The 14,335-nt window shown below is 44.7% G+C and overlaps 1 pseudogene; it reads right to left on the bottom strand.

Annotated features, from left to right (window-relative positions):
* LOC106579704 (uncharacterized protein C8orf34 homolog) overlaps positions 1 to 14,335 on the bottom strand; it is a 168,437-nt pseudogene that overhangs the window by 96,458 nt on the left and 57,644 nt on the right.

Genomic DNA, 14,335 nt, shown 5'->3' with positions numbered 1-14,335 from the left:
TGTTCCAACATCTAGTGGAAAGCCTTCCCAGAAGAGTGGAGGCTGTTATAGCAGCAATGTTCCAACATCTAGTGGAAAGCCTTCCCAGAAGAGAGGAGGCTGTTATAGCAGCAATGTTCCAACATCTAGTGGAAAGCCTTCCCAGAAGAGTGGAGGCTGTTATAGCAGCAATGTTCCAACATCTAGTGGAAAGCCTTCCCAGAAGAGAGGAGGCTGTTATAGCAGCAAAGGGGGAACCAACTCCATATTAATGCCCATGATTTTGACGAGTAGTTGTCCATACTTTTGGTCATGTCGAGTATGTAAATCAAGCATAGGTATCAATAGGAGTTTTCTTTATGGAAAAGCTTGGAGGAAAGTCAATGTATCCTTTCCAGGACCACTGGTCTCCCTTCAGCCTTTAGCACGATTAACCCTTCAGCCTTTAGATTAACAGATGAAAATGGGTCAAACAGGAAGAGCGGTAAGGATCCAGATTTCAGCATCATCACACCAACGTCCTCCAGTCTCTGTCTCCCACTCCCTCTTCTTCTGAGATGTTTAATTGATGAATGGGGAGATATAGATATGTGAAGCCCTAGCTTCAAATCCATTATGACCCCTATTACTTCTCATATGGATGTCAGAACATTTGATTCCTCTCACCATCACTTCACATCCAATCAATGATCACCTTGAGAAAGGTTTGCGTTTGGAATGTGGAACACATACAGTACCAGTCAACAACATTTTTGACACACTTACTCATTCAAGGGTTTTTTTCTTTCAATTTACTATTTTCTACATTGTACAATCAAAGGGAAGAAATCTAAAAACTATTAAATAACACATATGGAAGTTAAGACTTTTTTTTGTTTAACAAATCAAAATACATTTTATATTTGAGATTCTTTAAAGTAGCCACCCTTTGCCTTGATGACAGCTTTGCACACTATTGGCATTCTCTCAACCAGCTTCATGCGGTAGTCACCTGGAATGCATTTCAATTCACAGGTGTGCCTTGATAAAAGTTGATTTGTGGAATTTCTCTCCTTCTTAATGCATTTGAGCCAATCAATTATGTTGTGACAAGGTGGTGTGGTAAACCGTGGGGTGCTGGGTTGAGCGTGCAGAGATTGACACAGGGACAGGGAGGTTTTAGTCTGCAAAAACAACTTTACTAAGACAGAAAATAAACACAACAAAGAAAATCCCGTAGGTTTAGCTCGGTCCTTCTCCTCCACTGTGGCTCGGTGTCGGTCTCTCCCTGTTCTCCCTTGCGGTGTGCCACCATGATCCTTTTATTTGGCCTCCACAGCTGGTTGACACTTTCCTCTAATTACCTCCACTTAGATCTGTCCGTGTCGGGGTGCCCAGCTCCCGTATTCCCAGACCAAGGTCATAGTATGGCAAGAACAGCTCAAATAAGCAAAGAGAAACCAGAGTCCATCATTACTTTTAAAACGTGAAGGTCAGTCAATCTGGAAAATATCTTGAAGTGCAATCGCAAAAACCTATGATGAAACTAGTTCTCATGAGGACCGCTACAGGAAATCGGAAATTAACTGCACCTCAGATTGCAGCCCAAAAAATTATTCCCGGAGTTCAAGTAACAGACACATCTCAACATCAACTGTTCAGAGGCGACTGCGGGAATCAGGCCTTCATGGTTGAATTGCTTCAAAGAAACCACTACTAAAGGACACCAATGAGAAGAAGAGACTTGCTTAGGCCAAGAAACACAAGCAATGGACATTAGACTGGTGGAAATCTGTCCTTTGGTTTGATGAGTCCGAATTTGAGATTTTTGATTCTAAACGCAGTGTCTTTGTGAGACGCAGAGTAGGTGAATGGATGATCTCCGCACGTGTGGTTCCCACCGTGAAGCATGGAGGAGGAGGTGTGATGGTGTGGGGGTGCTTTGCTGGTGACACTGTCTGTGATTTATTTAGAATTCAAGGCACACTTAACCGGCATGACTTCCACAGCATTCTGCAGCTATACTCCATCCCATCTAGTGAGACTATCATTTGTTTTTCAACAGGACAATGACCCAAAACACACCTCTGGGCTATGTGACCAAAAAGGAGAGTGATGGAGTGATGCATCAGATGACCTGGCCTTCACAATCACCCAACTTCATCCCAATTGAGATGATTTGGGATGAGTTGGACCGCAGATTGAAGGAAAATCAGCCAACAAGCGCTCAGCATATGTGGGAACTCCTTCAAGACCGTTGGAAAAGCATTCCTCATGAAGCTGGTTGAGAGAATGCCAAAAGTGTGCAAAGCTGTCATCAAGGCAAAGGGTTGCTATTTGAAGAATCTAAAATATTACTTATATTTTTATTTGTTTAACACTTTTTTGGTTACTACATGATTCCATATGTGTTATTGTCACGCCCTGACCTGAGAGATCCATTTTTCTCTGTTTGGTTGGGTCAGGGTGTGATGTGGGGTGGGCATTCTATGCTATCTATTTCTTTGTTTTGGCCGAGTATGGTTTCCAATCAGAGGCAGCTGTCTATCGTTGTCTCTGAGTGGGAATCATACTTAGGTAGCCTTTTTCCCACCTGTGTTTGTGGGTAGTTGTCTTCTGTTTTGTATAGTGTACCTGACAGAAAGAACTGTTTGGCTTTTCGTTTTGTTATTTTTTGTTTGAGTGTTTTTGATAAATAAAATCATGAACACGTACCATGCTGCGCTTTGGTCCCCTTCTTCCGACGAACGCCGTTACAGTTATTTCATAGTTTTGATGTCTTCACTATTATTTTACAATGTAGAAAATAATAAAAATAAAGATAAACTCTTGACTGGTACTGTAAATATATATATTTTCAAAAAAAATATATGGGGTATTGGAAATGATGCAGACAATTACATCGATGGAAGCTACAATCTGTCTGCAATATTAAAGCTGATCTACCCCCTAAAAAAATATTGACAAAAATGAATCAAGTTTGGTCAGGTTTCTTTACCTAAGTTTAGTCAGGTTTCTTTACCTACGTTTAGTCAGGTTTCTTTACCTTTAAAGGGATAGTTAACCATATTACTAAATAAGTATCACAAGTATCTTCGTCTTCTGACGATAATGCGAAATCGTCACCTGAGAATGTAGACCAAAACGCAGCAGGTCTGCAGTTGTTCATTTTGAACATTTAATTAAATCAACACGAATACAAAAACAACAAACAAGAAAACGAACGATAAACTGACAGTCTGCAAAGCACTAGGCTCAACACAGAACAATCACCCACAAATAACACACACAAACACACCCTAATATATGGGACTCTCAATCAAAGGCAGATAGACAACACCTGCCTTCAACTGAGAGTCCCAACCCCAATTAACCAAACATAGAAACACACACACCAGACTAACCATAGAATACAAACACATAGACCATCAACCAAAAACCCCGGAAATACTAAATCAAACACCCTTTACACAAACACACCACCCCGAACCACATAAAACAAATACCCTCTGCCACGTCCTGACCAAACTACAAAAACAATTAACCTTATATACTGGCCAGGACGTGACAATAAGTGGGAATTTCACTTTTTTTGAAGTTAAGCTTATTATCGACTTCCCTAGGGTGTTGATTTTTGCCAAAACATTTTTAAAATTAGTTTGCTGGTTATTTAGCAATATCCAGAAAAAATGTGGATAGCATTTTTGTAAAACGTAGCAATGCTAGTGGCAACACGTTGTATCAGTTAGAAGTGCTTTCAAAAGCATTGGGAAACCATGCTGAACACAGAGCTCTTTTCCCAATGTCAGAGTGCACAGGGAAGCAGGAGGGTCGAAGTCAGGCGCAGGAGACACAAGTCCGTGTACACACGTAATTTTAATGATATCCACACGTAGCCCAGAAAACAGGGAAGGCAGGGCAAAGCAAAACAAATGCCCAAAGCAAACAGCCCGCACGCAGCTTAGGGACGCAGCCCAAAACCCACAGGCAGAGGGAAAAACACCTGAACCTCTGAACAAACTCCAGACAACAAATAATCACGCACTCAGCACAACCTACACAGAACGACTAAATACCCTCCCCCACTAATGAACTAATACTAAACAGGTGCCAACTAAACTAGACCTAACAAACAGAAAATAAAAGAGGATCGGTGGCAGCTAGTAGGCCGGCGACGACGGCGCCACCTTCCGTCGATGTTGTGACACCCAATGCTTCTGAATGCACCACTAATTAATGCAATCTCTTTCCGCTAGCATTCTCACCAGGAGAATCTGGACATTGCTAAAATAATAAACAAACCAATTTTTAAATGATAAAACGCAACACTCTGGAGGAGTCGAAAATCTAAACCTTCAAAAACGTTACTTTAAAGTAGACCATGTGTAAGGAGACGGTTAAGATTTCAAAATAATTTCATAAAATCAATAAAATACAATTAAATATTCCTCCACAGAAGCCCAGCCAAAAGCCTCTCTCCAGCAGCAGAACTCGAGCCGATCCAATTTAGGAGAAAACAAGCATCTGAAGTGGATCAGATGGATCGGGTCTCTACCAAGCTGGACCGTGAGCATTATTAACACAGCGGCAGTGGACCCCTCGACTACATCTGCCTCCCTGCGAAGGCTGTAACTGGTCCAGGAGTTTTTGCAGTCGTTCCACAGCAGTACGCTGCTATAACCCCTGTTCTAGGAGGAAGCACCGATGCAGCAAGTTCGATCTGCTGGTAAATCTTGAGGTTTTGCAATGGAGAGGATTCTCAGGGTTTATTCCAACAAACTTGATCGTACCCTGTGTTAATTACAAATGTTATACTGCAAAATAAAGTATTACGTAATAGGATATGTTTACAACAAATATTTGTTGTTCCTTGGAAAGGTAAAGAGTGTAAATACAAAAGTGACTTGGATTTGCTGACACTGAAAAAGGAGAGATGCACACAGAGAATCTTCAACATAAAATGCCACGTTGATCAACTGGCCACACTCTTCAAACTGCCAGACAGTACGGAGCCTCCACCAACAACTGCCAGACAGTACGGAGCCACCAACAACAACTGCCAGACAGTACGGAGCCACCAACAACAACTGCCAGACAGTACGGAGCCACCAACAACAACAACTGCCAGACAGTACGGAGCCACCAACAACAACTGCCAGACAGTACGGAGCCACCAACAACAACTGCCAGACAGTACGGAGCCTCCAACAACAACTGCCAGACAGTACGGAGCCACCAACAACAACTGCCAGACAGTACGGAGCCACCACCAACAACTGCCAGACAGTACGGAGCCACCAACAACAACTGCCAGACAGTATGGAGCCACCAACAACAACTGCCAGACAGTACAGAGCCACCAACAACAACAACTGCCAGACAGTACGGAGCCACCAACAACAACAACTGCCAGACAGTACGGAGCCACCAACAACAACAACTGTCAGACAGTAATTAACAAAAATTAAATAAACAAAAAAAAGTGAACAGTAAATATTACACTCGCACAACTTCCAAAATAATAGAGACATTTCAAATGTCATATTAAGTCTATATACAGCGTTGCAACGACGTGCAAATAGTTAAAGTACAAAAGGGAAATATTTACATAAATATGGGTTGTATTTACAATGGTATTTGTTATTCACTGCCTGCCCAAATATTGCTGTTGTGATGGCACATTGTGGTATTTCACCCAATAGATTTGGGAGTTTATCAAAATTGGATTGTTCATACATTTGGCAGGAGGTTAGGAAGTGCAGCTCAGTTTCCACCTCATTTTGTGGGCAGCGTGCTCATAGCCTGTCTTCTCTTGAGAGCCAGTGTTTGTGAACTGAGCCCCAGGACCAGCTTGCTTAGGGGACTCTTCTCCAGGTTCATCTCTCTGTAGGGGATGGCTTTGTTACGGAAGGATGGGGAATCACTTCCTTTTAGGTGGTTGTAGAATTTAACGTCTCTCTCTCTCTCTCACAGCAGAACTCACAGTAGAGCACCCTTACATACAGAGGACACATTTCATTTGATTTTTTTAAAACTCAATATTAAGACATTGTTCTTAATATTACGTATTCTCAGTGTAGATTTCATCTTTGTGTCATGAATAAAATCCACGAGACTTGTCAAATTGACTGGGATTAAATGAGGAGGGTATCCTGTGGTCCCTCAGTTAGTAGGGCATGGTGCTTGCAATGCCAGGATCGTGGGTTCGATAACATACCAACAGAGAAGGTAACATTTAACTGTTGTCTTCCAGTAGAACTTTTCCTTTAGAATTTTTGTTTCTTCGTTTACAGGTCGGTTTGTTACAGAAAAAAAAAAGTCAGGTACTGTATACTAAGTATAGAAGCCCATTATATTCTGGTGCAGCTTTGCGAGGAGCACAGCTCTTGTTTCATGTATTTTGCCAGTCTGGCAAAGCTTAAGGAACAAAGAGAGAGAAACAGCAGAGTGGCAGGGAGAAGCAGCCAGGGCCACCGGAGTAGACACACGTTCTCTCTTTCATTTCCTCCTGATTGTGAGTGATGGTCTGACCACAGCCTGAAATAGACTGGAACTGGCACGAGAATGAGAGCAATACTGAATTATTGAAGTTTCTGCCTCTCCCCCTCCTATCTCTCTCGATCTGTCTCTCTCTATCTCTCTCTTTGCATCCCACCTTCTATCTCTCTCTCCACTATCCCTGTCTCCTCTCCCTATCTCTCTCGATCTGTCTCTCTCTATCTCTCTCTTTGCATCCCACCTTCTATCTCTCTCTCCACTATCCCTGTCTCCTCTCCCTATCTCTCTCGATCTGTCTCTCTCTATCTCTCTCTTTGCCTCCCACCTTCTATCTATCTCTCTCTCCACTATCCCCGTCTCCTCTCCCCATCTCTCTCCTTCCCTCCCTCTCCAACCTCTACATCTCTCTCTCCATTTAACCCAACCTATGAGTCCCTTACATCACCCTTCATTCAATCTGTCCCCAGTTATCTGTAGAACCTCATTACATCACCCTTCATTCAGTCTGTCCCCAGTCATTGTCTGTCCCCAGTTATCTATATAACCTCATTACATCACCCTTCATTCAGTCTGTCCCCAGTTATCTATAGAACCTCATTACATCACCCTTCATTCAGTCTGTCCCCAGTTATCTATAGAACCTCATTACATCACCCTTCATTCATTCTGTCCCCAGTTATCTGTAGAACCTCATTACATCACCCTTCATTCAGTCTTTCCCCAGTGATCTATAGAACTTCATTACATCACCCTTCATTGTCTGTCCCCAGTTATCTATAGAACCTCATTACATCAGCCTTCATTCAGTCTGTCCCCAGTTATCTATAGAACCTCATTACATCAGCCTTCATTCAGTCTGTCCCCAGTTATCTATAGAATCTCATTACATCACCCTTCATTCAGTCTGTCCCCAGTTATCTGTAGAACCTCATTACATCACCCTTCATTCAGTCTGTCCCCAGTTATCTATAGAACCTCATTACATCACCCTTCATTCAGTCTGTCCCCAGTTATCTATAGAACCTCATTACATCACCCTTCATTCATTCTGTCCCCAGTTATCTATAGAATCTCATTACATCACCCTTCATTCAGTCTGTCCCCAGTTATCTATAGAACCTCATTACATCACCCTTCATTCAGTCTGTCCCCAGTTATCTATAGAACCTCATTACATCACCCTTCATTCAGTCTGTCCCCAGTTATCTATAGAACCTCATTACATCACCCTTCATTCATTCTGTCCCCAGTTATCTATAGAACCTCATTACATCACCCTTCATTCATTCTGTCCCCAGTTATCTATAGAACCTCATTACATCACCCTTCATTCAGTCTGTCCCCAGTTATCTATAGAACCTCATTACATCACCCTTCATTCAGTCTGTCCCCAGTTATCTGTAGAACCTCATTACATCACCCTTCATTCAGTCTGTCCCCAGTTATCTATAGAACCTCATTACATCACCCTTCATTCAGTCTGTCCCCAGTTATCTATAGAACCTCATTACATCACCCTTCATTCAGTCTGTCCCCAGTTATCTGTGCTATAGAGTCTTGAATAGCGTATTCATCGGGCACTGGCCCACTGGACAATGAACCATGACTAATTTAATGGGAAAATTACGTCCAATGACAGAGGAACTGACAGGACTAATAGAGGTGCCATTGGAGCAACATAAAGACTTCTATAATGACACACTGTAGATATAGCTATACTCACAGGACTTAGATTCTGCTGAAGGAGGGGAGATGTTAGACACAGCCAGATCACTCTTGGATTTCTTGGGTTTGTTCGGGTGGATCTGCCAGTGCTTCTCATAACTCCTGAAGTCAGGACCTCCCTCACTCTCCGCTGAGAGAAGAAGGTACCAGAACAGTAGTACACACACAACGACAAGGAATGTGTGCGTTTGTGTGCCTGTGTGGACGTGTTTAACTATACTTGTGAGGACCAAAAGTCCCCACAACAATAGTAAACAAACACAAATTTCACAAATTTCACAAATTTCACCAAATGCTATTTTTAGGGGGTTTACGGTTAAGGTTAAAATTAGTGTTAGAATTAGGTTTAAGTTTAGGATTAAGATTAAGAGTTAGGGTTAGGTTTAGGGTTAAGGTTAGGTTTTGGGGTAAAGGTTAGAGTAAGGGTTAGTGGTTAGGAAAAACAGGATTTTGAATGGGACTGAATTGTGTGTCCCCCACAAGGTTAGTTAAACAACATTTACATTTACATTTAAGTCATTTAGCAGACGCTCTTATCCAGAGCGACTTACAAATTGGTGCATTCACCTTATAATATCCAGTGGAACAACCACTTTACAATAGTGCATCTAAATCTTTTACGGGGGGGTTAGAAGGATTGTTTGTGTGTATTGCGTATGTGTGTACACGATTGCTCACACGTGCATGCTGTGTGAGTTTACGTGAGCTTCTGAGTGTAGGCGTGTACATGTGCACGTGCACGTGCATGCATATGTGTCTGTGCTCCTACCTGCACCGCTCTGGGCCCACAGAGCGGCGGAGCCCGCCAGTGTTCTGTGCAGCTTGCCGGGGCTGCCTGGCTTGGTCTGCAGGTGGCTGATGAGAAAGGGTACAGGATGGTCTGGGGTCTGGTTGATCAGACTGGCCATCATCTCCTAGCAGGCAGAACAGAGACACGTCAGAAAGACAGACAGAGGAAGAGGGGGAGAGAAAGAGAGAGGAGAGATGGGGAGAGGTAAAGAGAGAGGGGAGAGGGGGAGAGGTAAAGAGAGAGGGGAGAGGTAAAGAGAGGGGAGAGAGGGGAGAGGTAAAGAGAGAGGGGAGAGAGGGGAGAGGGAGAGAGAGAGGGGAGATGGGGAGAGGTAAAGAGAGGGGAGATGGGGAGATGGGGAGAGGTAAAGAGAGAGGGGAGAGGGGGAGAGAGAGGAGAGAGGGGAGAGGGAGAGAGGGGAGATGGGAGATGGGGAGCGGTAAAGAGAGGGGAGATGGGGAGATGGGGAGAGGGGGAGAGGTAAAGAGAGAGGGGAGAGGGAGAGAGAGAGAGGGGAGATGGGGAGAGGTAAAGAGAGAGGGGAGAGGGGAGAGGTAAAGAGAGAGGGGAGAGGAAGAGAGAGAGGGGAGATGGGGAGAGAGAGAGGAGATGGGGAGAGGTAAAGAGAGAGGGGAGAGGGGGAGAGAGAGAGGGGAGATGGGGAGAGGTAAAGAGAGAGGGGAGAGGGGAGAGGTAAAGAGGGAGAGAGAAGAGGGGGAGTGGTAAAGAAAGAGGGGAGAGGGGGAGAGGTAAAGAGAGGGGAGAGGGGGAGAGGTAAAGAGAGGGGAGATGGGGAGAGGTAAAGAGAGAGGGGAGAGGGGAGAGGTAAAGAGAGAGGGGAGAGGGAGAGAGAGAGGGGAGATGGGGAGAGGTAAAGAGAGAGGGGAGAGGGGAGAGGTAAAGAGAGAGGGGAGAGGGAGAGAGAGAGGGGAGATGGGGAGAGAGAGAGGAGATGGGGAGAGGTAAAGAGAGAGGGGAGAGGGGGGGAGAGAGAGGGGAGATGGGGAGAGGTAAAGAGAGAGGGGAGAGGGGAGAGGTAAAGAGAGGGGAGATGGGGAGAGGTAAAGAGAGAGAGAGGAGAATGGGAGAGGAAAAGCGAGAGAGAGGAGAATGGGAGAGGTAAAGAGAAAGATGGGAGAATGGGGAGAGGTAAAGAGAGAGAGGAGAGAGGTAAAGAGAGAGAGGGGAGAGGGGGAGAGGTAAAGAGAAAGATGGGAGATGGGAGATGGGGAGAGGTAAAGAGAGAGAGGGGAGAGGTAAAGAGAGAGAGGGGAGAGGGGAGAGGTAAATAGAGAGAGGAGAATGGGAGAGGTAAAGAGGGAGAGAGAAGAGGGGGAGTGGTAAAGAAAGAGGGGAGAGGGGGAGAGGTAAAGAGAAAGATGGGAGAGGGGGAGAGGTAAAGAGAGAGGGGAGAGGGGGAGAGGTAAAGAGAGAGAGAGGAGAGGGGAGAGGTAAAGAGAGAGGAGAGGGGGAGAGAGATAGGGGAGATGGGGAGAGCTAAAGAGGGAGAGAAGAGAGGGGGAGAGAGAGGGGAGAGGGAAAGAGAGAGAAGAGAGAGAAGAGAGAGAAGAGAGAGCAGAGAGGGAGAGTGAGAGTGAGAGGGGAGATGGAGAGGTAAAGAGAGAGGAGGGGGAGGGAGAGAGGGGAAATGGAGAGATAAGGAGAGAGAGGGGAGAGGGGGAGAAGGGGAGAGGTAAAGAGTGAGGGGAGAGGGGGAGAGATAAAGAGAGAGAGGAGAGGGGAGAGAGAGAAGGGAGAGGTAAAGAGAGAGAAAGGAGAGGGCTTAGTTATTGAAAACAACCACATTTTCAGAAGGGTTCCAGCTATCCTAGTCTTGTCTGTTCTATACAGTATATTAGTCAGCTATCCTAGTCTTGTCTGTTCTATACAGTATATTAGTCAGCTATCCTAGTCTTGTCTGTTCTATACAGTATATTAGTCAGCTATCCTAGTCTTGTCTGTTCTATACAGTATATTAGTCAGCTATCCTAGTCTAGTCTGTTCTATACAGTATATTAGTCAGCTATCCTAGTCTTGTCTGTTCTATACAGTATATTAGTCAGTTATCCCAGTCTTGTCTGTTCTATACAGTATATTAGTCAGCTATCCTAGTCTTGTCTGTTCTATACAGTATATTAGTCAGCTATCCTAGTCTTGTCTCTTCTATACAGTATATTAGTCAGCTATCCTAGTCTAGTCTGTTCTATACAGTCAGCTATCCTAGTCTTGTCTGTTCTATACAGTATATTAGTCAGCTATCCCAGTCTAGTCTGTTCTATACAGTATATTAGTCAGCTATCCTAGTCTTGTCTGTTCTATACAGTATATTAGTCAGCTATCCTAGTCTAGTCTGTTCTATACAGTATATTAGTCAGCTATCCTAGTCTAGTCTGTTCTATACAGTATATTAGTCAGCTATCCTAGTCTTGTCTGTTCTATACAGTATATTAGTCAGCTATCTTATGCCTGGCCTTTGTGACTGTGTGGAGCTCAGTGCTTAAATAGAGTGGAATCAGAGTGCTATTAAACAACAGTTCTCAGCAGCAGTAGCCTATGTCTCAACCACACAATTAAATACAACAATAGTGAATTACAGGATCTCTGTGGTCTCAACCAGCATGGGGGGAAAATAGAGTGGTTCTCTGCAACAGTAGAAGCAACAGCAGTAGCAGACTACAGTAGCCTGTGTCTTAACCAGCATGTGGGATAAGAGGATGCTGTTAAAGGAATGGTTGCAGACAATATGAAAAACAACTATTGTGATGTCTTTAACAGGAAAGACTGCTGAGGAAATAAGATACCTTAGAATAAACCTTTTCCAGGTTGTTTCAACCAGCATGGGAGAAAACAGAGTAGAATCAGAATGCTGTTCATTAATGGTTCTCAGCATAGAGGGAGAGAGACAGAGAGAGAGAGAGAGAGAGAGAGAGAGAGAGAGAGAGAGAGAGAGAGAGAGAGAGAGAGAGAGAGAGAGAGAGAGAGAGAGAGAATGAGAGAGAGACAGAGAGAGAGAGAGAGAGACAGAGAGACTGAGAGAGAGACAGAGAGAGAGACAGAGAGAGAGAGAGAGACAGAGAGAGAGAGACTAAAGAGAGAGAGACAGAGAGAGAGAGAGAGAGAGAGAGAGAGACAGAGAGAGAGAGAGAGAGAGAGAGAGAGACAGAGAGAGAGAGGGGTTGGGAGGGAGGTGGCGGGTTACACCTTACAAATTCAATTCCAAAGACTCACTATCCTGCCTCTTAAAGGGGATGACTTGTGAAGAGCAGTATTGCTGAGGAGTCCAAACCCCCTGATGAGCGACATTCCCCTGCTGCTAAAGTTCATCTTTCACACATTTCTATATGTAGAAAGGTGTATGATTTAGCTGCTGAAGGGAATTATTACAGCACGATAAACCCTCCTCCCTCCTCGACCATAATGACACAGTTATAAACCCTCCTCCCTCCCCACCATAATGACACAGTTATAAACCCTCCTCCCTCCCCACCATAATGACACAGTTATAAACCCTCCTCCCTCCTCCACCATAATGACAGTTATAAACCCTCCTCCCTCCTCGACCATAATGACACAGTTATAAACCCTCCTCCCTCCCCACCATAATGACACAGTTATAAACCCTCCTCCCTCCCCACCATAATGACACAGTTATAAACCCTCCTCCCTCCCCACCATAATGACACAGTTATAAACCCTCCTCCCTCCCCACCATAATGACACAGTTATAAACCCTCCTCCCTCCTCCACCATAATGACACAGTTATAAACCCTCTTCCCTCCTCCACCATAATGACACAGTTATAAACCCTCCTCCCTCCTCCACCATAATGACACAGTTATAAACCCTCCTCCCTCCCCCAACATAATGACACAGTTATAAACCCTCCTCCCTCCCCACCATAATGACAGTTATAAACCCTCCTCCCTCCCCACCATAATGACACAGTTATAAACCCTCCTCCCTCCCAACCATAATGACACAGTTATAAACCCTCCTCCCTCCCCCACCATAATGACACAGTTATAAACCCTCCTCCCCACCATAATGACACAGTTATAAACCCTCCTCCCTCCACACCATAATGACACAGTTATAAACCCTCCTCCCTCCCCACCATAATGACACAGTTATAAACCCTCCTCCCTCCCCACCATAATGACACAGTTATAAACCCTCCTCCCCCACCATAATGACACAGTTATAAACCCTCCTCCCTCCCCCACCATAAGGACACAGTTATAAACCCCCTCCCTCCCCACCATAATGACACAGTTATAAACCCTCCTCCCTCCTCCACCATAATGACACAGTTATAAACCCTCCTCCCTCCCCACCATAATGACACAGTTATAAACCCTCCTCCTTCCTCCAACATAATGACACAGTTATAAACCCTCCTCCCTCCCCACCATAATGACACAGTTATAAACCCTCCTCCCTCCCCACCATAATGACACAGTTATAAACCCTCCTCCCTCCCCACCATAATGACACAGTTATAAACCCTCCTCCCTCCCCCACCATAATGACACAGTTATAAACCCTCCTCCCTCCTCCACCATAATGACACAGTTATAAACCCTCCTCCCTCCTCCACCATAATGACACAGTTATAAACCCTCCTCCCTCCCCCACCATAATGACACAGTTATAAACCCTCCTCCCCCACCATAATGACACAGTTATAAACCCTCCTCCCTCCCCACCATAATGACAGTTATAAACCCTCCTCCCTCCCCACCATAATGACACAGTTATAAACCCTCCTCCCTCCTCCACCATAATGACACAGTTATAAACCCTCCTCCCTCCCCACCATAATGACACAGTTATAAACCCTCCTCCCCCACCATAATGACACAGTTATAAACCCTCCTCCCTCCCCCACCATAATGACAGTTATAAACCCTCCTCCCTCCCCACCATAATGACACAGTTATAAACCCTCCTCCCTCCCCCACCATAATGACACAGTTATAAACCCTCCTCCCTCCCCCACCATAATGACACAGTTATAAACCCTCCTCCCTCCCCCCACCATAATGACACAGTTATAAACCCTCCTCCCTCCCCACCATAATGACACAGTTATAAACCCTCCTCCCTCCTCCACCATAATGACACAGTTATAAACCCTCCTCCCTCCCCACCATAATGACACAGTTATAAACCCTCCTCCCTCCCCACCATAATGACACAGTTATAAACCCTCCTCCCTCCTCCACCATAATGACACAGTTATAAACCCTCTTCCCTCCTCCACCATAATGACACAGTTATAAACCCTCCTCCCTCCTCCACCATAATGACACAGTTATAAACCCTCCTCCCTCCCCCAACATAATGACACAGTTATAAACCCT

This window comes from Salmo salar, chromosome ssa19, assembly GCF_905237065.1.
Source record: "Salmo salar chromosome ssa19, Ssal_v3.1, whole genome shotgun sequence".
NCBI classification, from domain to species: Eukaryota; Metazoa; Chordata; class Actinopteri; order Salmoniformes; family Salmonidae; genus Salmo; species Salmo salar.
Note: the sequence above shows the minus strand (reverse complement) of the source record. Positions and strands in the feature narration are given on the sequence as shown.